Below are 26,517 nucleotides of genomic sequence, written 5' to 3'. Positions count from 1 at the left end.
ATGGAAACTGGATGGCCAAAGGAAGATTTGAGGATTCAGAACCAAAAACTAGTTCATGTGCTTCATTATTCTTTTTTTTTTTTTTTCAGTATATGAAGTTTATTGTCAAATTGGTTTCCATACAACACCCAGTACTCATCCCAAAAGGTGCCCTCCTCAATACCCATCCCCCACCCTCCCCTCCCTCCCACCCCCCATCAACCCTCAGTTTGTTCTCAGTTTTTAAGAGTCTCTTATGCTTTGGCTCTCTTCCACTCTAACCTCTTTTTTTTTTTTTTTTTTTCCTTCCCCTCCCCCATGGGTTTCTGTTAAGTTTCTCAGGATCCACATAAGAGTGAAAACATATGGTATCTGTCTTTCTCTGTATGGCTTATTTCACTTAGCATCACACTCTCCAGTTTCATCCATGTTGTTACAAAGGGCCATATTTCATTCTTTCTCATTGCCACGTAGTACTCCATTGTGTATATAAACCACAATTTCTTTATCCATTCATCAGTTGATGGACATTTAGGTTCTTTCCATACATGTGCTTCATTATTCTAACCAACAATATCACAATATCCAAATAAATATGGAAGAGGGATGAAAAACTATAGCTAAATTAAAAAAAAAAAAAAAAGTGACCAGACATGTCAGAGACTTTTTGGATGGCTACAAGGTGTTTTTTCTTCCTATGGTATGACCTCCTCCCTAGGAGGCATTGCATTCGGGGTATTTAAAAAAATTTTTTTTTAAATGTTTTATTTATTTTTGAGAGAGAGAGAGAGACAACAGGGGAGGGTCAGAGAGAGGGGGAGACACAGAATCTGAAGCAGGCTCCAGGCTCTGAGCTGTCAGCACAGAACTGGACGCGGGGCTTGAACTCAAGAACTGTGAGATCATGACCTGAGCTGAAGTCGTACGCTCAACTGACTGAGCCACCCAGGTGCCCTTGCATTTGGAATATTAATACTTATTGGTCTAATTAGTTCTTTTTGTATGTCATTGTAGAAGGCATTGCATATGCCAGAAAAACAAGACATCCAAGAAAATTTTGCTAGCCCAGATGTTCCAAATGCCCTCCCATTATTTTGGACCTCTGGATTGACCTGTGAACCTGTCCTGACTACCGTTCTCCTGTCATTATCCCCTTTCAGCAGGAAGCAATTAAGATGGGTTGTCATCCCAATTCCTAATGGCAGTTAGGAGTCATGTGTTCAGGGAATATGATAGGAAAATAGGATTCAATAGGCAGAGACGGAAAGGTTAGGACCTGAGGTCCCTGTGTGGGAAAAAAAAAAACACATATTTTGGAACAATTCTGGGAGTGTCTGACCACAGCAAACCCCCTTGCCAAGAGGAACCTTGGGCATAAGTTTCCTCTTAAGAATGTAACAGACACCACCTACTGCCCTTCAGGTTTCCCTCAGGAATTTGACAAAAGACCGAACTAAAAGTAAGTAGTAGACCTTAGAATGTATGACCCACAAGGAATATATGGCCCTCGACCACCCCGCATACAATGGAATCAAGCCAATCAGGAATGGACAGTTCCGCACTGAGAGCTATCAAGCCAATAAGGGTAGGACCTGAGAGGGAACAACGGGGAAGAGAAATGGGGGCTGACCAGAGCCTTATAAAACAAATGTCTGTGCCTTATGCCCCAAATAAACTATTATTACTGGAAGATAAACCTGACTCTGAGGAGGAGAGCCACCACTTGCTGAACATGTTTGAGTGAGACCTCAAAAATAAAGGAAATATAAATGAAAATAGAATCAACTTAAAAAAGAAGAATGATTGTGGGAAGTAAAGGAGATGATTCATTTTCAGAAATAGCAAATAAAAGCTGTGCTGTCTAATTAACAATAGGTTTACAACCTATTGGAAATATATGCCATCCCCCCCCCCCCCCCCCCCCCCACCCAATGGAGTCCAAAACCTTTAGATACTTCACTTCCTGGTTCTTCTTCCTCTCTCTGTTTCACGGGCTTATTTTCCCAGGCTTTGTAATGAGCATGCTCCAAAGAACAAAGGGAGGAGGGGCTGAAAGTCTGCATCACCTCAGGGAATGTACATTTGTTCCAGTCAAATGTACTGGAAAGTACAGAAATGTACTTTCTGCCTTATATGGGTATAGGTGAGGTCCTGGTAAGGCTGTAATCTCTGTAGTACTCGTCCAGTGAGGAATCAGGGGAGGGGCTTGCATGCTAGGAGATAAATTGTCTGCTGTAACTGCCCTGAGTGTACCTGTCCATCAGACATGCACTTTTGCAAGAATGTTGGTTAAAACTTCACTGTGCTCCAAGTCTCTGCATCACTCCTTTGATTGGGTCAATGGGCTTATTTCTAACAAGTACAAATGTCCATGCAGTTAATAAGGTAATGAATTCTTAGAATTATGAAAATAATTAACCTCCACAAACCACAGTTTGAGAAATGTCGCTCTAGCCTACTAAAAAAGATTTGTCCACTCGTACATAGTCTTTATCATTTCACTTTTTGGAGGCTGCTTCTTTGCAGAGGGGTTTTAATAGAATATATTTTGGCAGGAGGTAAGAAGATATAATTATTTGTTGCAGAAAATGGGCCCTACCCTGTGCACAGACATATTTAAAATCCTTATGGGTAGGGTGTCTGGGTGGCTCAGTCAGTTAAGTGGCTGATTCCGCTCAGGTCGTGATCTCCACAGCTTGTGAGTTTGAGTCCCATCTTGAGCTCTGTACTGACAGCTCGGATCCTGGAGCCTTCTTTAGATTCTATGTCTCCCTGTCTTGCTGTCCCTCCCTCACTCATACTCTGTCTCTCTCAAAAATAATGAATAAACATTAAAAATAAAATAAAATCCTTATGGGTGACCTCCCTACCACTGCTAAATAGTTTTATGTACTTCCTCTTTTATTTATTTTTCAACAATTAAATCTTATGAATTCTTTATGTTCTAGGCAGCAGGGAAGATTTAAATTCTGAGAACTCAGGACAAGATTTCAAGGAGGCATACAGCATAGGGAATATAGTCAATAATATTGTAATATATTTATCATGGTAAGCATTCCATAATGTATAAAACTTTTGAATCACTGTGTTATACACCTGAAACTAACTTAACATCATATATTGACTGTACTTCAAAATTAAAAAAAAAAAAGATTTTAAAGAGGAAGCACTATTTGTTAAAGAATATACAGATTCCTAGGGAAAAATTAGTTCATTTTTTGATCTTCTGGTAATATTAAAAACAACAATATTAATATAGCAGCTCATTTATTGGCACTTACTATCTGCCAACCACCATCCTGAGCACCTTATTGTAATGAAAAATCTGTTTTGGAAATATTCATGGTAGTGGCCCTGCATATTTAAAGTTATTTTCTTCTTTCTTCTATGGAAAGGAAGTGGGTAACTTTCTTAACACTTTTGACATTTTATTTTTCAGCAAAGTAATAAATACACATTTATATGCTTTTGGTTGCCTTTTGCATAACCAATTGGGAATAACAATTAAGAATATATTCATTCATCATAGAAAACTCTTGAATTAGTCATTCATGCCTTCTCTTCCCTCTTTCCCATTTTGCAGCCATCTTAGTTCAATCCCTCATCATCATTTATTTGGATTATTGCAGTAATATCTTATTTGTCCCCTCCCTAGTACATCTATTCTATCAAGCTTATCTTTAAGTTACTTCAGTTAAGATTACTTACTTAAAGTTACTCGTTTCTATCATTCCTCTTCATCACTTGCTCAACATTTGCTGTCTGGAATAGAGTTCAAACTTTGCGTAATTTGGTGAGGACATCATAGACACGTTATCCATGCTTATCTTAGTTCCAGTTTATCAAAGTAGCTGTGTCTCTTGACACAACTTGCCCCCTAGACATAATAAAAGTTACTTGTCATGGTTTCCTAGGTACACCATGTTCTTTCTTGCTTCTGCACATTTGTGTGTTATCTCTGCCTTGAAAATTGTTCTCTACAGTTGCCTAATTCCTATTCACCCTTTAAGGCACTCTCAGATACTATCTCTTCTGGGAAGTTTTCATCAATTATGCGAAGCTAAGGGTTAATGAATTGATACCATTTTCTGTGAAAGTCCATTCTGGTATGTTGTATATATGTATTTATTATTTTGAGAGAGAGTGAACGTGAGTGGGGGGCTCGCAGAGAGAGAGAGAGGGAGAGAGAGAATCCCAAGCAGGCTCCGTGCTGCTTAACCAACTGAGTCACCCAGACACCCCATGTATTTTTTTTTAATTGATGTTATGTTCATATGGATTTTCTTTGCGGAAACAGCTTTTCATGTTTTTATTAGAAAGTAATTAATTTCTTATTGTAGAACATTTTGAATCAGCCAGCAAACATTGACTGATTGCTTTCCATATGCCAAGCACAATGTTAAGCCTGGGAGAAAGAGTGGTAAAATTTTCATGAAGTGCGTAGTTTAGACTTGGTGAAGTACTTAAATAAATGGTTCAACTCTTTAAAATGTTGTGAAGAGAAATATAGAAAATACACAGAAGCAGAAAAAGAAAATGAAAAGCACCAGTAATCACTCTGCCATAGAACTGTATTACAAAATGAAATGTAAACGTCAGACCTGGCCCATGCAGGCCCATGAGGCACAATCGAACTGCATAGGCGGTGGCTTAGATTCCGTGGTACCAACTCCTGCATCTCGACCTCACCCTCAACCCACACCTGTGGCCTCGTGGAAAGTTTCTTATAACCAATTAATTTGTTTGCTGTATGTCCTCCACACTTTCTTTTTCCCTCTTTCTATATGCACACACACATATTTTTTTAAGTAAAAATATGACTGTTCCTTATGTAATATTTTGTGGCTTTATTTTTCTCAGTGAATATGATGAATACTTCCATGTCTTTGAAAAGTTATTTAGAAGATAAAATTTATTTTTATTCTCTGAGCCTACTTTAAATTAAAATAAAATATATTGAACCTATGTTTATTTCTCTATCAAAAGTAAAAAAAATATTTGTTGACTCCCCTCATGTAGAAGAATACATTGAATATGCATTGTTCTTTTATTTTTTCTTACTTTACTCTTTTTTTTTTTTAAACCTCATAAAAGTGAAGTGGCCCTGAAATACGGCAGTGATAGTGAGAATGAATATAAGGGAACTCTATTCTAGTAAACATTCCCATCCGTTGCTCATTGCTCTGCTGCCTCCCATGATCACTCAGGACTCTTTTCCGTCTCTTTCCTCTTTTCCTTTTCTTCTTCCCCGACTAGGAAGACTGCTCTATATGCATATAAAGCAATGAGCAAGATGCTTATATAAATGTCTGTAAAGAAAGATGTTCACTGAAATATCGTTTAATAAAAAAACAAAAACCTAGAATGTCCAGTGGTATGGGAATAGATAAATAAAATTTGGTATATTCCAATGAAAGCATACTATATACCAGTTGAAAGAAATGAACTAGTGTAATTATCTAATGGAACTCTCAATTGTAATTTTTATTTATAGAAACTTTTTACAGAATAATATATACACAGTTATCCCATTTAGATAAAAATAAAACAAAACTATGTTTATGGATATACATATATGTAAAATAATTTTTAAGTGAATTACAATTATGCATCCAAATTAACACTAGCCATTATCTCTGGAAATGTGTGAAGAGGAATTGGACTGGAGAGATAGGTGACTTTGATTGTATCGGTAATAGTTCATTTATTTTATTAAAATAAAAGGTGTGGGAGTGCCTGGTTGGCTCAATTGGAAGAGCATCCAACTGTTGATCTGAATTTCTTTTTCTTTCGTTTTTGTCAACTGTTCCTACAGGAGGAGTGGATCAGTGTAATCAGTCAATAACTGGGATGTTAGACAGCCAGTTTAATATCCCAGTTATTTAAAGCTTCTCCGACCACTTTAAAGATACCATCCTCTCCCACAATGGTGATATATTCTAAGGTACAAATTCAGGAAGTAAACATTCTTTATGACAGATTGGGCCAAATATCAGTTCTTAGGAGAAATACCAATATACTCTGTCTGGCAACTTTTGTATTGTTACATGGTTATTATTTCTGCACTTGAAAGTGTTCTGTAAATTACAACTCATTGGACACCATATCAAAGAGTTTATTGTGAAACCTGTGTTATTTAGCTGATTTTTTTCTTCCAAATTTTTCTTTAAATTCTAGTTAGTTAACATATAGTGTGACACTAGTTTCAGGTATAGAATTTAGTGATTCAGCACTTCGATACGACACCTGGTGCTCATCACAAATGCCCTCCTTAATCCCCATCACCTGTTCCACCCATCTCCCCCCCCCCCCCCCCCCCAACCACCTCCTCTCTGGTAACCATCAGTTTGTTCTCTATAATTAAGAGACTGTTTCTTGGTTTTCCCATGTTCATTTGTTTTGCTTCTTAAATTCCACATGTGAGTGAAATCCTATGGTGTTTGTCTTTCTCCAACTGACTTCTTTGACTTAGCATTAGACTCTGTATTTCCACTCCACATCATTGCAAATGGCACGATTTCATTCTTTGTATGGCTGAGTAATGTTCCATTGTATATATATACTACATCTTCTTTCTATATTCATCAACTGATTGACATTTGGGCTCTTTGCATAATTTGGCTATTGTTGATAATGCTGGTATATGAACATTGGGATGCATGTGTCCTTTCAAATTAGTATTTTTGTATCCTTTGGGTAAATACCTAGTAGTACAATTGCTAGGTCTTAGGGTAATTCTGTTTTTGAGCAGCCTCCATGCTGTTTTCCACAGTGGTTGCACCTGTTTGCATTCCCAGCAGCAGTGTAAGAGGGTTCCCTTTTCTCTGCATCCTCACCAACACTTGTTTCCTGTGTTGTTAATAGAGAATTTTTTTTTTGTTTTGTTTTTTAACGTTTATTTATTTTTGAGACAGAGAGAGACAGAGCATGAACAGGGGAGGGGCAGAGAGAGAGGGAGACACAGAATCTGAAACAGGCTCCAGGCTCTGAGCTGTCAGCACAGAGCCTGACGCGGGGCTCGAACTCATGGACTGTGAGATCATGACCTGAGCCGAAGTCAGACACTCAACCAACCAAGCCACCCAGGCGCCCCGCGAATTTGTTTTTAGTGGACATGCTCTTGGTGCATTTATATCTCTGTTTCTTTGTTTGCCTCTTTTATATTTTTGGGAGCAAAGACAACTGTTAAACTCATGTAGACATTGTATAAGGCACATGTAGGTGACTTTCTTGTATGCTTTTGTTTTCACCTTGAATTTTAACTGTTCAGATTTATAAGGCTATTATTTATTTATTTATTTATTTATTTATTTATTTAATTTTATTTTGAGAGAGAGAGAGAGTAGGGTAGGGGCAGAGAGAATCCCAAGCAGATTCCATGCCTGATGTGGGTCTCGATTCCACGACTGTGAAATCATGACCTGAGCTGAAATCAAGAGTCAGGTGTTTAAGTGACTGAGCCACCCGGGCACCGCTGGGCATACACTGTTTTTCTATTCATAAAAAAAAAAAAAATGGCTATTTTTAGAGCTGGAAGGTCATTTTATAGTTCCTAAGATTACTCTCTACAGTCTCTGCTACCATATGGTGTTTAATATCTGCTACTATCTGCCCATCTGCCTTTTTCTTCTTTCTCTATAAAACAGCTTTCTCTGCTTCATTATATACTTGGCCTAAACACGGATGGCTTGGCTTTAGCTTTACACCACCTTCCGGTATGCATGCTTAAAAGTGTGTCATTTTTATTTGCATCCTGATTTTCCAGACAATGTCTGGAATTAGTGTGAGATTTGTTGAGGGGGTAAGGGAACGGGGAAGATCTTATAACTTGCCACCTCCTCCAGCAGGAGCTAAGGAGCCAACTCTAAAAGGAAGCTGGGCAATTTCTCTAAGAGGAGATTTCTACTCCTGGAAATTCATCCTGTGAACTTAGTAAAATGAATAAACAAGTATGTTCAAGGATGTTGTATTGGCTTGAATAGTGTCTCCCCAAAATTCATGTCTACCTGGAACCACAGAATGTGACCTATTTCCTTTTGGAAATAGGGTCTTTGTAGATACAATTTAAAGATCTTGAGATGAAGTCATGCTGGATTTAGGGTGGGTCCTAAGTCCAATGACTGATATCTTTATAAGAAGAAGAAAACAGGGGTGCCTGCATTACTCAGTTGCTTAAGCATCTGACTCTTGATCTTGACTCAGGTTGTGATCTCATGGTTCATGAGTTCAAGCCCCGCGTTGAGCTCTGTGCTGATAACACCCCGCCTGCTTGGGATTCTGTCTCTCCTTCTCTCTGCTCCTTAACTGCTTGCACTCTGTTGTTCTCTCAAAATGAGTCAATCAGTCAATCAATCAGTCAATCACATGGAGACACACAGAGAAGGCAGTGTGAAGATGGAGGCTGAGATTGGAGTGATGTGTTTACAAGCCAAGGAACACCAAGGATTGCTAGTAACAACCACAAGGGGAGAGAGGCATGGACAGTTTTTCCCCCAGAGCCTCCAGTCCTACTGATACCTTGATATTCTGACTTCTGTCATCCTGAACGGTGAAAGAATAAATCTTTGTTGTTTTAGGTCATCCAGTTTGTGGTCATGTATTATGGTAGCCCTAGAAAACTACGGTTTTTTTTTTACAGTTTTTTTTTTTTTTTTTTTTACAGATGTTTACAGTACTTTTTTTCAATGTAAAAACCTAGAAATAACTGTCTACCAATTAGGGATTGATTATGTAAATTATATCCAGACAATGTAATACTATTTGATCATTAAAAAAATGATAGATCTCTATTTCTGGATTAAAGAAAGCAGTGATACATCATTAAAGAAAAAGAAAGTTATGGAATCCAGATCACTCATCTTTGGAGAGGGATCCCTGGGAGTCTTGATCAGAGTAACTGGAGGCAGTAGGGCAGTGAGAAAAAAAAAATTGTTTCCTTTGTGTCTACTATATGAGAGAATGAGCTATTTAAGAAACTTTTTTTTTTTTTTGTGGCATGTTTTAGGCAATTTAAGTTTTTTATGCCACTGTAAAAAACATTGAAAATAAATCATAAAAATGTGGGATGATGTCCTTGGTGAGATTTTAATAATAATAAAGTCTGTATTTTTGTTAAAGTTAATTTAGTATAAAATTTTAAATGTGTTTTACAGGACTTGTGTGTTCATGGTTTTTAACTGATGCATTTCAGCTCTAAGTAAGTGAAGAGTGAGTGAAAAATTGTAGTGAGATTAATTTTGAGTAAAGGATAAATCTGATACATGAGATTAATTTGTGAGTCAAGAATTACTCCCATTACATCATAATTGAACTACATCTAAAATTATGTCTATTAGTTGTTTTTTTTTAATGTTTATTTTTGAGAGAGAAACAGAGTACAAGTGGGGGAAGGACAGAGAGCGAAGGAGACACAGAATCCAAAGCAGGCTCCAGGCTCCGAACTGTCAGCACAGAGCCCGATGCAGGGCTGGAACTCATGAACTGTGAGATCATGACCTGAGCCAAAGTCGGAAGTTTAACTGACTGAGACACCCAGGTCCACCCCCCCCCCCCCCGCCCCGTTTTTTAACGTCTGTTAGCCTTTTAATACCTTTACTTTTTTGTAAATTTGGCACTAGTTTAATCTGCATGAGAGCAGAATCTGTTGTTTTCTTTTGTATTCCCTCATAGTGCTTTTCATAATAGATGCTTAGTAAATACTTGTTTTCAAATGAGTGAATGAATGTAAGCCTGCTGCTCTCAAGAAATTTAACTTAAGGAAATAGACATAAATACTTACATTTTGATTTAGTGAAGAGAGAGCTATCTGTGCTAAGTGCCAGATGAAGGGTTAGAACAGTAAGTGCTGGGAGTGATCATTTTCAGTAGGGTGATTAAGCAAAACTTACTTTATTGAATTGAGCCCTGAAAAGAAGGTTTCAGTGAAAATGGAGAGGAAGTAGGAATTATCAAAATAATTATTTTCTGATTTTGTAATTTCAAAATGCTTCTTCATCCTGAACATGGTTAGGAAACTTCCCCTTTTTTGACCTTTTTGTATCAATTTGAAATCTTCATTTAACCAAATACTTCTGCAGGGAGTTCAAGACGGTCTTACTTCCCTTGTTCTTCTTCATGTCTTCTCCATCATTCTTATCTGTTAATTGTTTATTCTCAGCTCTCATCTTTGAGCCTTCTTCAAAGAGGCATTATATATAGATAATATTTTTGCTAGGAGTCTTTCCCCTTCCCTGTAACCTCCATATTATTAGACTATGGCTTATCTGAGCCATAAATGATGTGGAGCTCCCAAGTTCTTCTGTTATCTCTTTACTACTATGTACTTGGCCTTTCTTCCCAAACCTAAAATGTACTTCCTCTTTAACTTATATGAACACCTTCATTGTTATAATAAATGGTTTAAAAATATTTTGGGTATAGGGGCAGCTGGGTGGCTCAGTGGGTAGAGTATCCATCTCTTGATTTTGGCTCAGGTCATGATTTCAGGGTCTTGGGATCAAGCCCTGCATTGGCTTCTGTGCTGAGTATGGAGCCTGCTTAGGATTCTCTCTCTGTCTTTCTCTCCTCCATCCCCTTCTGCTCCTCCCCTGCTCGCACATGTGTATGTACTCTTTTTCAAAAAAATAAAATTAAAAACATACATTTTTGTATAACTTACATGCAGAAAAGTGAAAATAGAAAGTATGTTTTAATTTTTTTAAATGTTTTATTTATTTTTGAGAGAGAGAGTGTGAGAGGGAGAGGGGCAGAGAGAGAGGGAGACACATAATCTGAAGCAGGCTCTAGGCTCTGAGCTGTCAGCACAGAGCGGGATGCAGGGCTTGAACCCACAAACAGTGAGATCATGACCTGAGCTGAAGTCAGAAGCCTAACTGACTCAGCCACCCAGGTACCCCAAGAAAGTATGTCTTAAAACATAATATGTAAAATGAGTTTTCATAAATAATTTTTGGAAGCTACTATATTCACTCTAAAGAAAACAGAATGACTCTTGTATTAGTAGTGATATAAATACTTTCAGGAATTAGCTCAAATGCTAGCTGCATACTGAAGCTCCTCTTGGGTTCCCTCCCTTCCCCTGGGTATGTTGTTGGGTGCTTGTTGGTCCTGCCATTATCCCTTCCTAGTTGTTTCCCTGTCTCTCTTTCCTACTGAATTGTCTACATGCATTCTCAGGACAGGAACCAAGGTTATTCACCTGCTAACCTTTCTTCCCATTTCCCATCTCAGTTGCCTTGCCCATAGGAAATACTTAATAAATGTTTGTCAAGTTGAACTGAATTTGTGCTTATTATTTTTTAAAAAGTAAGACATACCTAAATTGATTTCCTGTTTTTATGCTGATATCTGTCTTAAAAGATACTATACTGAGGAGTACCTAATACTATAATATTTATATGATTTTTTTTTTTTTTTTTTTTTTTTTTAACTCTGAGTGAACCAGCATATACTGCAACTTTCTTTGTTATTGGTCTGGGTTGGAAGACAGACTTTCTTCCTTGTGACTGCTGTTCTGAGCTCAGATCTAAGTACCAAGACAATTCCCAGGCAGCACTTAATTCTTAACATAGCAAGATTGTGGAAGTTCTGCATAATGTTCAGTGGATCTTTGTCATATGAGAAATGATTTTGGGGGGTCATATTTATTGTTTTCATCATACTTATTTAAATAATTTAAATATTTTGGGGTTTCCCCCTCATTTTACAGGTCAGGAAACTAAGTCTTAAGCATAAATAAGTTTCCTAAGTTAACACAGCTAGAGAGTGGTAGTAGGTATGAATAAAATGTTGCCTGATATAAACTGAGGAAATTAAATTAGGTGATCTGCCTGTCTTCTTTCAGCTCTAGAGTCTCTGAAGTTCTGGGAAACTTTGACATTATTTGAACATTTGCATAAGCAGTAAAATACTTGACAAAATGAACTTGCTTTGGGGAAAGTGCCAGGTTGCTTTCAGGCTCAAACCAGTTACAATTCTCACTCATCTAGTATATTAGCTAACTGTGCAAGAGGGTTCCTCACGGTGGCAGTGAACCAATATAGATAATTTTTTCAGCTTTACCAGGTTTTAATGGTTCTGTTTTTTTATCTTTAGTTCTGGGTGGTGGTTATACACTTATAAATACAACGGAGCTCTCAATTGTTTGCCCAGTTGCCCCAGGGCTCTATGTATTTGGCCAAATTACGGAGAACTGTTGAGACTGTCCTGCACACTGGCTCCACCTACTGTCATCCCGAGGCAAACGTCTTCATACTATTTCTTTATTCAGAGTTGTTTCAAATTTACTTTTGGGGAGAATAAAAAGAAATTGTGTTTGGGGATATAAAAATATCATAGTTTCAGATTTAAAAAAATTCCTTAAGTCTATTTTCAAGCAGGATTCTATGAAAAAAAAATTTTGCTTTAATGTTTCGGTATACTTATTGTGTAGTATGTGAATGAATCTCTGGTTTTTATTCCTGGGAAAAAAAAAAACTTTGAATTTTCTGGGAGCACCCCAAACCCAATTAAACTCTAAGTGGAAGTAATTTAGCTTTTATTTTCTGTTATTCATTTATATTAGTAATAGTTTAATTGAAATTTAAAAAACCAATATAACCACATTGTAGAAAATATAGAAAAAAAAAGAGAGAAAATCATTTTACCATCTTAAAAAAAACCATTCTTATCATTTTGGTATTTGGGGAACCCTCACTAACCATAGTTATGCCCAGGCCTGATGGATGAAAACATAGTTTTAATTGTGTTAGTTGTCAGCTTATTACCTGTCAGCCCCAGATTCGTCATTCATTGCATGCTCTGTGAAAATGGAACTGGGCCCTTTCAGTGTTTCTTTTGACAGCTGGCAGAACGTTAAACTTTGTCAGTAGAGGGCACTGGAAAGACAATTGCAAGAGGGAAGGGTTTCCCTTCCTGGTTCTGGTGTGCTGGCTTGGCTTCTCCAGTGCCTAGCTCTTGCAGTGCAAGTGGCTTAACTAGCATCTGTCTCTTACAGTGCATGAAGCTTCCCCTAGTGCCCAGATCCTAAAGCTGGGTCAGTTTTTACTCTAGTCAGTAGCTCCCCCACTCGATGTGATCAGCTTCCCTGGCCTCCTAGAAGGGCATATGAAGAACAAGTTCTGAAGGGTGGATTTTCAGAAAGCTCTGCAGGTGTGGTACCACAGGAAACTTTTCTGCTGTTCTATGAGCTATGGCCATGCCTTCCTTCTCCCACAAGGTCTAGATTTCAGCCCTGGCTGGGACCTCTTCTTTTATTGTTCTATCTCTGTCTTAGGGATAGTGGACTGTTCCTTATATCTGCTATTCCTACAGTCTGTAGACTTCTCTTTACTTGTGGGGGGGGTGGGGGGTGGGGAGAGGGACAGAGGGTGAGAGAAAGAGAGAGAATGAATCTCAAGCAGGCTCCATGCCCAGTGTGGAGCCTGACATGGGGTTTGATCCCACAACCATGAGAGCATGACCTAAGCCAAAACCAAGAGTCTGACACTTAACCGACTGAGGTGCCTCCTTTTACTTCTTACTGGCTATCTTTCGTTACTCCATTTCTCTCATAGTTAATGATTCTTTATCATAAACCTTTCTTGTTCAAATTACTCTGAGTTTGGTTAGGGTTCCCTTAAACACCAAAATGATAAAAATGGATGTCTTAAGATGGTAAAATAATGGATTTTTTTCTCTTCTTTTCCTTATATATTTTCTACAATGTGGCTATATTATTTTTAAAATTTTAAATTAAAATGTTAATGTAAATGAATTATAGAAAATAAAGGCTAAATTACTTCTACTTAGAATTTGATTGGTCTTGGACTTACACCATTTTTTAACCAAAAATTTTTCAGTTCATGATCATTTTATATGCGTTCTTTTTGGTCAGTAAAGTTAAATTAGCTAACATTTATATATCTCCTTATTTACAAAACAATTTCATACCTATTAGTCTTTAAATCAGCTTTTTGAAAACAACCTTTTATTCTTCTTGACTTTATAGTCTTAGCTTGACTTTGTAGCCTCAGCTTCTTGATATTATAGTTTTTTTGCCTTTGTGGTTAATTCTTTTTGTGTCCTGTTTAAAAACTCATTGGCGCTCCAAGGTCATCAAGATGTTTTGCTGTGTTTCCTTCTACAAGTTACATTGTTGTACCTATCATGTTTAGATCAGCAGTACATCTTGAATCTATTTTTGTATAAGAAGTGTGAGTTTGGGGTCCAAGTTTGTTTTCCTCCCATGTGAGTATCTAGTCGATCCAGAAGAGAGCATTTTTTTCTGTTACTACACTGCAGGGCCATGTTTGTCATAATCAGGTGACTATACAAGTTTGCTCTTGGGATCTTTTCTGTTCTATTTGTCTATTCTTGCTAATAGGCCATGATATCTAGTAGTGTAAATACTCTAATTTTGTTGTTACTTAAGATTGTCTGGGTTGTTCTTGGCATTTTAAATTTTCATATAAAGTTTGAAATCAGTTTCTCAATTTGTACCCAGAAAACCTGCCTAGAGTTTTATTAATATTTTGTCTTACACCTTTTTTGTTAGATTTTGTATCTAAGTATGTGACATGTTTTGATGCTATTAAAAATTACAGGTGTAGCACTACAGCCTGCAGTTACAGATTCAAGCTGTCAGTCTGACTCAGGAGTCAATAATGTCTTTATTATGTTTTATTAGCTGTGTAGAGAGAGTGGGTATAGCATTTTTTTCTGATTTCAATACCTATTATCTACCAAAATACATAGATTTAAGTATAATGCAGTAATCCTTCAGGAGTCTAGGCAAGAAAGCAAGTCTTCTACAAGGGAAACATTTAGGCTAGCTTCAAACTTCTCCATAGTAATGTTCAATCTTGAAGACAACAGCACAATACTTAGAAACTTCTGAAGGAAAGAGAGATCCCAACATAGCTAAGTCATCTTTTGAGAATAAACGCAGAGCACAATGTTCTCAAGGACTCAAGATGTCAGGGAGTACAACACGTATAACCCCCTGAAAAACTATGTGAAGATGGGTGATGAAATCTAAACAAGTAGAACTTGTTTAAAAAAAATAAAGGCAAGGGGGGGTGTATGCCTGGGTGGCTCAGTCGGTTAAGCGTCCAACTTTAGCTCAGTCACGATCTCACGATTTGTGGGTTTGAGCCCCGCATCGGACTCTGTGCTGACAGCTCGGAGCCTTGGAGCCTGCTTCAGATTCTGTGTCTACTTTTCTCTCTGCCTCTCCCCTGCTCTGTCTCTCTCTCAAAAAAACAAAAAAATAAATTAAATAAATAAACATTAAAAATAAATAAATAAAGGCAAGGGGTGCCAGGGTGGCTCAGTCGGTTGAGCGTCTGACTTCAGCTCGAGCGTCTGACTTCAGCTCGGGTCGTGATCTCATTGTTCATGGATTTGAGCCCTGCCTCAGGCTCTCTGCTGAAAGTTCAGTCTGGAGGCTGCTTCAGAATCTGTGTCTTCCTCTCTCTCTGCCCCTCCCCCGCTCATGCTCTGTCTCTCTCAAAAATAAAAAAAAAAAACAAACATTAAAAAAAAAAAGGCAAAATGGGAAGAACAGCCATGGGGAAAAAACTAGTAAAGGTACTATATCCATTAAATGGAGAACTGAGGCTAAAAACAAGGATGACCATAGAATTACCATATGATGCAGGAATTCCTCTCCTAGGTATCTATCCAAGAGAATTGAAAACATGTCCACCCAAAAAATTGTATATGAATGTTCATAGCACATTATAATAGCCAAAGAATGGAAATAATCCAAATGACCACTTGATGAATATATAAACAAGATGTGGCATATCCATTCAATGGACTATTTGGCAATAAAAAAGAATGAAGTTATAGACACATGCATGCAACAACATAGATAAGCCTTAAAAACATTATGCTAAGTGAGAGAAGCTAGATACAAAAGACTACATATTGTATAGTTTCATTTATATGAAATGTCCAAAATAGCCAAATCCACAGACCTAGAAAGTGACTAGTGGTTTCCGGGGACTGTGGGAAGGAGAGATGGGGAGTTGACTGCTAATGGGTGTGGGTTTCATTTTGAGCTGATGAAAATGTTCTAAAATTAGTGATGATTGCACAACTCTGTAAATGTATTAAAACTACTGAATTGTACAGAAAAGGGTAAGTTTTGTGATATGTGAATTATATCTTGATAAAGCTGTTATTTAAAAAAGCACAAGAATGGAAAATGTGGCTTACAGAGCTAAACGTAATCCTTGACAATGTGAAATATATGGTCTTTGACAATGTGGAAATGACTAATAAAAGTAAGTAAATAGGGGAAGAGAGGCGGGAGGAAATTTAGGAGTGTAAATTTCTTTATGTTTCATAGCAAGGATGCATTTGCTATTAAAAACATGTAAAATTCAGTTTCACTTCTTTTGTTACAATATGGTATTTTTATACTTTTAAAAAAGAGTATGTCTAATGCTCTCTTCTTCTTCTTCTTCTTTTTTTAAGTTTATTTATTTATTTTGAGAGAGAGAGCCAGGGGCAGACAGAGAGAGAGGGAGAGAGAATCTCAAGCAGGCTCTGTGCTGACAGAGCAGAGCCCGACATGGGGCTTGAACTCACGAACTGTGAGATCATGACCTGAGCCCAAACCAAAAATCAGATCCTTAACTGACGGAGCCACCCTGGCACCCCTGTCTTTTCTTAATTCATCCATTCTTTCATCTCTCTCCATATGTAAAGCTTAGCAAAACAAGCTGCTGTCTGCTATAACCATTGTTAAATCAAAAGAGAAGAAACATGTACTTTTATGAATAATGCCAGAGGATAAAGGAAAAATTATAGTCTGGTTTCACTGAGCATACATGCATGCATTTATTCATTCTGTCAGATTTTCTGGAGTGCCTGCTCTGTCCTTGGTATTGTGCTAAGGGAGAAGCATACAAGTGTAAGACATGGCCCCTGCCCAAAATAAGGCAGCTTATTACACTTTTTTTTGGACAGCTCTAATTTTAGAATGTTTTGCCTTATATTGAGTGGAAATCTGCTTCTCTGTAACTTCATTGATTTTAATTGTTATATTTTACAACTGCACTACACCTCATTCACCTGTAATTTAGCAGTCCTTCAGGTATTTAAAGACCAGAATCATGCCTTTCTCATATGACATGTTTTATTAATTAAGTAAATGATTCCTTTATTTTAGTTTCTTCTCTCAGTATTTAAGATCTGTTTGTTTAAAGTAGGGTGCCACAAATAGGTAAACAGTCCAAAGAGATGCTGAATTAAAGCAGAAAGAAGGATGACCACTATCCAGCTCTTTCCATTTTTACCTCTAAATCTTGCTTTGAGATAGTATATTCAGATTTTCCCCAAGAATAGTCTACTGTCATTTTTCTGCCTTTGGATCTTTCTCTCACAGTTGTCCTTATTCTGTCTCTCACACTAGCCTATATTTAAGGTTTGTGTTCCTCATTCTAATTTGTGAAACTTTGCGTTGACCTTTAATTGAGTTTCCTATAGTTTGTAGGACTCTCTCCTACCCCCTGCCTTCCAGGTTATTCGAAATGTGTTTCTGACCTCCGTAGTATTGACATCTCAGCAAAATTTAATACTATCTGTACTTTTGGGTGTATTTCAATTCCTTTATCTCAGCCATCAGTAAAGATTCTTGTTAGTTTGAATGCTAGGGCCCTTCTGAATGGCACGGTATTCAACATGTTCTGCAGGTTTACTTAAAGCTATTGGTAACTACTGTTTAAATATGTAACCATCAATTTTTCTGGCTCCCCACCTTATATTTTCCACCTGGCAAATTACTTTGCTATTTGTACAATTGGGAATTTACTTAAAACATTAAAAAAGTTTTTTTTAATGTTTACTTATTTGTTTTGAGAGAGAGCATGAGTGGGGCAGAGAGAGAGGGAGAGAGAGAGAGAATCCCAAGTGGATTCCACACTGCCAGCGCAGAGCCTAATGCAGGGCTTGAACTCACCACTGTGAGATCGTGACCTGAGCCAAAACCAAGAGTTGGACGCTTAACCGACTGAGGCACCCAGGTGTCCCCATTTAAAAAAAAATTTTTTTTAATGTTTATTTTGAGAAAGATAAAGCACAAGCAGGGAGGGGGCATAAAACATTTTTAATAGAATATTCTCTGATATAATTTTTAAAACATCAATAAGGACCTTTGTGCAAACATTGTGCTTGTGCATTTAAAGGGAAGAACATTTAGGGGCAGCAGGGTGGCTCTGTTGGTTGAGCATCCAACTCTTGATTTTGGCTCAGGTCATGATCCCACGGTCACAGCCCTGCGTTGGGGTCTTTGCTGAGCATGAAGCCTGCTTAAGATTCTCTCTCTCTCTGTCTCTGTCTCTGTCTGTCTCTCTTTCTCTCCCTCCCTCTCTCTCTCTGTCTCTCTCTCTCACTGTCTCTCTCTCTCTCTCTCTCTCTCTCTCTCTCTCTCTCTCGGCACTTGGATGTCTCAGTGGTTGAGCATCTGACTTCAGCTCAGGTCTTCATCTCGCTGTTTGTGAGTTTGAGCCCCGCATCAGGCTCCCTGCTGTCAGCACAGAGCCTGCTTAAAGATCCTTTGTCCCCCTCTCTCTGCCCCTTCCCTGCTTGCTCTCTCTCTCTCTCTCTCTGTCTCTCTCTCTCAAAAATAAATAAACTTAAAAAAAGATTCTCTCTCTCTCCCTCTGCCTGTCTCCCCTGCTCATGCACTGGAGCTCCCTCTCTCTCTCTCTCTTAAAAAAGAAAAAAGGAGGGGGTGTCTGAGTGGCTCAGTTGGTCAGGCCTCAGACTTCATTCAGCTCAGGGTCATGATCTCACAGTTTGTGAGTTGGAGCCCTGCATTGGACTCTGTGCTGACAGCTCAGAGCCTGGAGCCTCTTTGGATTCTGTGTCTCCCTCTCTCTTGGCCCCTCCCTACTTGTGCTCTCTCTCTTTCTCTCCCTCTCTCAAAAATAAACATTAGAAAAAAGGGGGGTGGGTGGGAACGTTGGCTGTAAGGACAGATAGACCTGGAATAAAATCTTGGTGCTGCCATTTGTTTATTGCGAGAATTTGGGTAAATTGTATAATCTCTTAGCCTGACTTTATTGTTCGTTTAATGAGGTAACAATGTTTCACAAGGTTGTTGTGAGAGGCAAGTTAGCATGTGTGTACTGTGAAGTCCAGTACCTGATACTTTAATAGGCTCAGTAGACTTCAGTTCCTTTCTCTCCTTTCAGGTTCCAGCTCAAATCTTACCACATCTATGAAATTCTCTCCATCTGTTTCATTCCCTTTCCTAAAAGTTTCTTTAATTTTTTAAATAAAGTTTATTTATTTATTTTGAGAGAGACAGAGAGCATGCTTGTGAGCAGGGGAGGGGCAGAAAGAGAGGGAGGCAGAGAATCCCGAGCAGGCTCTGCACTGTCAGCACAGAGCCCACTCTGGGGCTCGAATCCACAGAGCGAGATCATGATCTGAGCTGAAACCAAGAGTCTGGATGTTTAATCGACTGAGCCACCCAGGCACCCTGAATTAGTTTTTATTTTATCAAAATAATAAATTAAAAATATAAAAATACAGTACATTAAAAAATAGATTAAAATCTAGGTCATGCTAAAAAAGGCTTGTAAAAAACCAGAAAGCAGTACCTTTCCCTAACTCTTTTTTCTCTATGCTCTAATTTTACTCCCTAGAGGCAGAACAACAAAAAACAGTTTTATCAGGTATAGTTGACATACAACAGAGTGTGCCTACTTAAGGTGTGCAAACTAAGTTTTGACATATGTATACACATAAGAAACCATCACCACAATCAAGATAATGAACATACCCATCACCTCCAGGTTTTCTCATGTCCCTTTGTAAGTCTTCCCTTTCCCACTGTTCCCTCTACCTCTGCTCTACCACATAACCACTGATCTTCTAGTTTGTATTTTCTAGACTTTTATATAAACTGTTTTAATTTTTGTTTGCTAATTCTAACATATGTATGAGTTCCGGATTGGTTTCCCTGGATTATTTTTCTCAGTATGAGTTGTGTTTTTTCTTTATATGCTTGGTAATCTTTGATTGGATGCCAGATATTGTGTTTAATTTTACCTTGTTGGGTGCTGGATATTTTTTGTATTATCAGAAATAGTTTTGAATTTTGTTCTAGGATTCAGTTAAGTTACTTGGAAATAGTTAGATTTGGTGGAGGCGGGGTGGGGGGGGGGGATTTTCCACCAGTTATATTGAGATATAATTGAAAAGAGTTGACCCTTGAATAATAGTGAGTTAAGGGATTCCAACCCACCCATGCAGTTGAAAAGCTATGTATAACTTTTTACTCCCCCAAATAGAACTACTAATAGCTTACTGTTGACCAGAAGCCTTACCAATAAGATAAGTTGATTAATATATTTTTGTATGTTTTATGTATTATATACTGTATTTTTACAATACAGTAAGCTAGAGAAAAGAAAATGTCATAAGAAAATCATAAGGGGGTGCCTGGGTGGCTCAGTCAGTTGAGCTTCCAACTTCGGCTCAGGTCATGGTTTCACGGTTTGGGAGTTTGAGCCCCACATTGGGCTCTCGTCAGCATGGAGCCTGCTTCAGATCCTCTGTCCCACTCTGTCTCTGCCCCTCCCCCGCTTGCGCTCTCTCTCTCTCTCTCTCTCTCTCTCTCTCTCTCTTTTATAAATAAACATTAAAAAATAATCAAAAAATCATAAGGAAAACAAAATGTATTTACAGTAGTGTATTATATTTATCGGACCCATACAGTTCTTTTTTTTTTTTTTTTTTTTTAATTTTGTTCTGCTCTCAGTGACTCTTTTTTTTTTTTTTTTTTTTAATGTTTATTTAGCTTTGAGACAGAGAGAGACACAGCATGAACGGGGGAGGGTCAGAGAGAGAGAGGGAGACACAGAATCGGAAGCAGGCTCCAGGCTCTGAGCTGTCAGCACAGAGCCCGACGCGGGGCTCGAACTCATGGACCATGAGATCATGACCTGAGCCGAAGTCGGACGCTTAACCGACTGAGCCACCCAGGTGCCCCTGGACCCATACAGTTCAAATCTGTGTGGTTCAAGGGTTAACTGTGTAATGTTATATAATTTTGATACGTACAGTGGGTTGATTTGATAAGCTTATGTATTGTAAAGTGATTACCACCATAGCATTAGGTAATACCTGCATCTTACCACATAATTACCATTTTTGTGTGTGTGTGGTGAAAACATTTAAGATCTACTTTCTTAGCAACTTTTAAGTGTATAATACAGTATTATTAGCTGTAATCACCATGCTGTACATTAAATCTCCAAAACTTGTCAATCCTATAACTGGAAGTTTGTACTCTGGCTAATTTCTCCACCCTCCATGCACCCCACCCTCAGCCCATGGTAACTACCACACTGTTCTGTTTCTCTGAGTTTGGCTTTTTTAGATTCCACATTTCCATGACATCATATAGTTTGGTATCAGGGTCATGCTGGATTCATGAACACATGATTGGAAGTATTCCTCGCTCTTCTATTTTTTTGGAACAGTTTGAGTTTTGGTGTCAATTCTTTAGATGCTTAGTAGAAGTCACCAATGAAACTACTTGTCCTCAGCTTTTCTGTGTTGGGAAGTTTTTTATTTTTTTATTTTGAAATTTTAATTTAATTTTCTTATTATTTTTTAAAGTCATGTCTACACCCAGTGTGGGGCTCAAACTCATGACCCCAAGATCAAGTCACATGCTCTGCTGACTGAGCCAGCTAGGTACCCCTGGAAGGTTTTTGATTACTGATGCAATATCCTTACTTGTTATTGTTTCATTACGATTTTGTTTCTTCCTGATTTAGTCTTCATGGATTGTATATATCTAGGAGTTTATCTATTTCTTCTAGGTTTTCCAGTTTGTTAGCATACAATTGTTTATAGTTGTCTCTCATGATCCTTTTTATTTTTGTAGTATTAGTTGTAATGTTCTCTTTTACTTCTAATTTTATTTGAATTATCTTTTTTTCCTGAGTTAATCTAGCTTAAAGGTTTGTCCATTTTTATCTTAAAAAAAAAAAGCAACAAACAGCTCTTTGTTCCATTAATCTAATTTATTTCCATTCTGATCTTTATTTCTTTTCCTAATTTTGGGCTTAGTTTGTTCTTTTCTAGTTCTTTGAGGTGTAAAGTTAGGTTGATTGAGATCTTTTTTTTTCCTTAACACAGGCATTTATTGCTGTAAACTTCCCTCTTGGAACTATTTTAGCTGTATTCCATAAGTTTGGCCTATTGTGTTTTCATTTTCATTTATTTCAAGATTTATTTATTTATTTATTTATTATGTTTGTTTATTTTTGAGAGAGAGAGAGAGTGTGCGCACGTGCGCAAGAGGGAGAGGGGCAGAGAGAGAGGAAGACACAGAATCTGAAGCAGGCTCCAGGCTGTGAGTTGTCAGCACAAAGCCCAACGTGGGGCTTGAACCCACGAACCGAAAGATCATGACCTGAGCTGAAGTTGGATACCTAACCAACTGAGCCACACAGGCGCCCCTACTTCAAGATATTTTTTAATTTACCTTTTGATTTCTTCTTTGCTCCATTGGTTGTTCAGGGGTCTGTTGTTTAATTTCTACATATTTGTGAATTTATAGTTTTTCTCCATGTTATTGATTTCTAGTTTTAGACCACTGCGGTCAGAAAAGATACTTTGTATTATTTCAGTTTTAAAATTTTTGCTAAAATTTGTTTTGTGACCTATCATATGATCTGTCATAGAGAATGTATGTTCTGCTGCTCTTGGATGGAATGTTCTGTATATATGTCTGTTGGGTCCTTTTGGTGTCAGGTGTAGTTTAAGTCCAACTTTCCTGTATTATTTTTCCATCTGGATGAACAATTCATTGTTGAAAGTGGGGTATTGAAGTCCCCTACTATTAATTATATTATTTCTCCCTTAGGATCTGTTAGTGTTTGCTTAATATATTTAGGTGCTCTGATGTTGGCTGTATACATATTTACAATTATTATATCCTCTTGATGAATTAAGCCTCTGTTATTACATAATGATCTTTGTTTTTCGTTACAGTTTTTGGCTTAATATCTATTTTGTCTAAGTTAGCTACCTTTGCTCTCTTGGTTTCCCTTGCATGGAATATCTTTTTCCATACCTTTACTTTGAGCATATGCATGTCTTTAAACCTGAAAAGAATGTTTTGTAGCCAGCATATACTTGGGTCTTGATTTTTTTTTTTTAATCCATGCAGCCATTGTATGCCTTTTAATTGCAGAATTGAATCCATTTACATTTAGAGTAATTATTTATTGATAGTCAGGACTTAACTAATGCCGTCTGGTTTTCTGGCTGTTTTGTAGTTTCCCTATTCCTTTGTTCCTCTTTTGCTGCCTTTATGAATTGATGATTTTCAATAGTTGTATGCTTTGATTCCCGTCCCCTTATCTTTTGTGATCTACTGTAGGTTTTTGCTTTATGGTTACCCTGAGGCTTACATAAGACAACTTATAGCAGTCTTTTTTATGTTGATAACAACTTCACTCACTAAACCTCTACTCTTTTATTCCCCTCCATGTAGGTTTTTAATATAATTTACCTGTTTTTTATTGTCTATTCACTAATAAATTGTTGTAGCTAGTTTTTTTTAAATTAAGTTTTTAATTTTAATTCCAGTACTGTTTACATACAGTGTTATATTAGTTTCAGGTGTACCATAATAGTGATTCAACAACTACTCAGTGCTCATTACGATAAGTGTGCTCTTAATCCCCATTCCCTATTTAACCTGGCCCCTACCCACCTTTCCTCTGGTAACCATCAGTTTGTTCTCTACAGTTAGCAGTCTGTTTCTTGGTTTGTCTTTCTCTTTTTTTTCCCCCCTTTGTTCAAATTCCACATATGAGCGAAATCATATGGTATTTTGACTTATTTTGCTTAGCATTATACTTTCTAGATCCAGCCATGTTGTTGCACATGGCAAGATTTTATTCTTTTTTATGGCTGAAAAATATCCCATTGTGTGTGGTGTGTATATATATACATATATATATATATATATATACACACACATACATATATATGTATATATATGTATATATGTATATGTATATATGTATATATATACACACACACATATATGTATGTGTGTATATATATATATATATATATATATATATATATACACACACACACACACCACACACACCTTCTTTACCCATTCGTCTCTGGGTGGACACTTGAACTGCTTCAATAGTTTGGTAATTGTAAATAATGTTGCAATAAACATAGGGTGCATATTGTCCGTTTGAATTAGTGTTTTCGTATTCTTTGGGAAAATACCCAGTAGTGTGATTACTGGGTTGTAGGGTAGTTTTATTTTTAACTTTTTGAGGAGCCTGCATGCTGTTTTCCACAGTGGCTGTACCAGTTTGCCAGTACACAAGGGTATCTTTTCCTCCACATCCTTGTCAACACCTGTTGTTTCTTGTGTTGATTTTAGCCATTCTGACAGGTGTGAGGCAATCCATCATTGTGGTTTTTATTTGCATTTCCCTGATGATGAGTGATGGTGAGCATCTTTTCATGTGTCTGTTGGCCATCTGTATGTCTTTTTTGGAGAAATGACTGTTTGTATTTTCTGCCCATTTTTTAATTGGATTATTTGTTTTTAGGTGTCAGTTCTTTATATATTTTGGATACTAACTCTATTGTATATGTCATTTGCAGCTTTAGTTCTTTTTAATACTTTTGCCCTTTTAACTTTTTAAGTGATAGGCTTACATGTTTAATATACCATCATATTACAGTATTAGAGTATTCAGAGTTAGACCATATACTTACCTTCACCAGTATGCTGTATATTTATATATATAGTTGTGTTACTAATTACCATTATTTCATTTCAGCTTGAAGATCTTTCTTGATTTTTGATGTTTGAATTTAGCAATGAATTTCCCCTTAGCCCTGTTGTATCCAATTAATTAATTAATTTTGGTATGTTGTGTTTATTTTAATTCATCTCCAAGTATTTTCTACTTTCTCTTGTGATTTCTTCTTTGACCCATTGATTGTTTAAGAATATGGTATTTATGGGGGCGCCTGGGTGGCTCAGTCGGTTAAGTGTCCAACTTTGCCTCAGGTCATGAGCTCATGGTTCATGAGTTGGAGACTGGCATCGTGCTCTCTGGTCAGCGCAAAGCCCACTTCAGATAATCTGCCCTGCCCCTCCCTGCTCACGTTTTCTCTCTCTCTCTCTCAAAAATAAACTTAAAAAAAAAAAAAGAATATGTTTATCAAGAGAGTATGGTACTGGCACAAAAATGTACACATAGGTCAATGGAACAGAATAGAGAACCCAGAAATAAACCCACACTTATATGGTCAATTAATCTCCAACAAAGGAGGCAAGAGTATACAATGGGGAGAACACAGCGTCTTCATGGTGCTGGAAAAACTGTATAGCTACATGCAAAAGAATGAAACTGGAACACTTTTTTTTTTTTTTTTTATTTTAGGGAGAGAGAGGGTGCAAGTGAGTGAGGGGCAGAGCAAGAGAGGAAGAGAGAATCCCATGAGGGGTAGAGAGAGGGAGAGAGAGAGAAGCAGGGCTCACCCGAAGTGGGGCTCATACTCACCCATTATGGGGCGTCGTCTTACCCGAAGTGGTGCTTGGGCTCACCTGATGTGGGACTTGAGCTCATGAACCATGAGATCATGAGCTAAGCCGATGTCAGATGCTTAACTGACTGAGCCGCTCAGACGCGAGAAACCGGAACACTTTCTTACAACATATACAAAAATAAACTGAGAATGGACTAAAGACCTAATGTAAGACCTGAAATCATACAACTCCCAGAAGAAAACATAGTAATCATTTCTTTGACTTTAGCCTTAGCAACATTTTTCTGGATATGTCTCCTCAAGCAAGTGAAACAAAAGGAAAAATAAACTGTTGGGGCTACATCAAAATGAAAAGCTTTTCACAGTGAAGGAAAGAAACCATTAACAAAATGAAAAGGCAAGAGTGTGGAGAAAAGGGAATGCTCATGCACTGTTAGTGAAAATGTAAATTGATGCAACCTGGAAAACAATATGGAGATTCCTCGAAAAGTTGGAAATATCGGGACACCTGGCTGGCTTTGTTGGTAGAGCATGCAACTCTTGATTTCAGAGTTGTGAGTTCAAGTCCCATGTTGGGTGTAAAGATTATACTTAAAAAAATACCCCCAAAGTTCAAAAAATATATTAAATAGGTTAGAAATATCATATGGTCCATTAATTCCACTGCTGGGTATTTATTTACCCAAAGAAAATGAGAACACTAATTTGAAAAGTTATATTCACTTCTTTGTTTATTGCAGCATAGTTACAAAAAGCTGAGATATGGAAGTAGCCCAAGTGTCCATCCATAGATGAATGGATAAAGAAGATATGGCATATATATGGAATATTGCTCAGCCATAAAAAAAAGAATGTGATCTTGCCATTTGTCACAACATGGATAGGCCTAGATGGTATTATGCTAAATGGAATAAATCAAAGAAACACAAACAACATGATTTCACTTGTATATGGTATCTAAAAAACAAACAGCAAAAACAGTTCCAT

General features: G+C 37.4%; 1 protein-coding gene across 5 annotated transcripts in view; it reads left to right on the top strand.

Moving 5' to 3' along the window:
- Positions 1–26,517, top strand: part of ACER3 (alkaline ceramidase 3) — a 181,024-nt gene that overhangs the window by 33,584 nt on the left and 120,923 nt on the right. The window contains exon 2 of one of the 5 annotated variants that reach the window (XM_042903919.1): positions 5,795–5,923. The exons of 3 other annotated variants lie outside the window; for them this stretch is intronic. The gene's annotated coding sequence lies outside the window, so the exon portion shown is untranslated. Of the gene's footprint in view, positions 1–5,794; positions 5,924–24,815; positions 24,904–26,517 lie in introns of all 5 variants that reach the window. One more of the 5 variants, XM_042903918.1, reaches the window with a different exon arrangement.

This window comes from Panthera leo, chromosome D1 (genome assembly GCF_018350215.1).
Source record: "Panthera leo isolate Ple1 chromosome D1, P.leo_Ple1_pat1.1, whole genome shotgun sequence".
NCBI lineage: Eukaryota > Metazoa > Chordata > Mammalia > Carnivora > Felidae > Panthera > Panthera leo.
The sequence above is the reverse complement of the archived record's forward strand: the minus strand, read 5'-3'. Positions and strand labels throughout refer to the sequence as shown.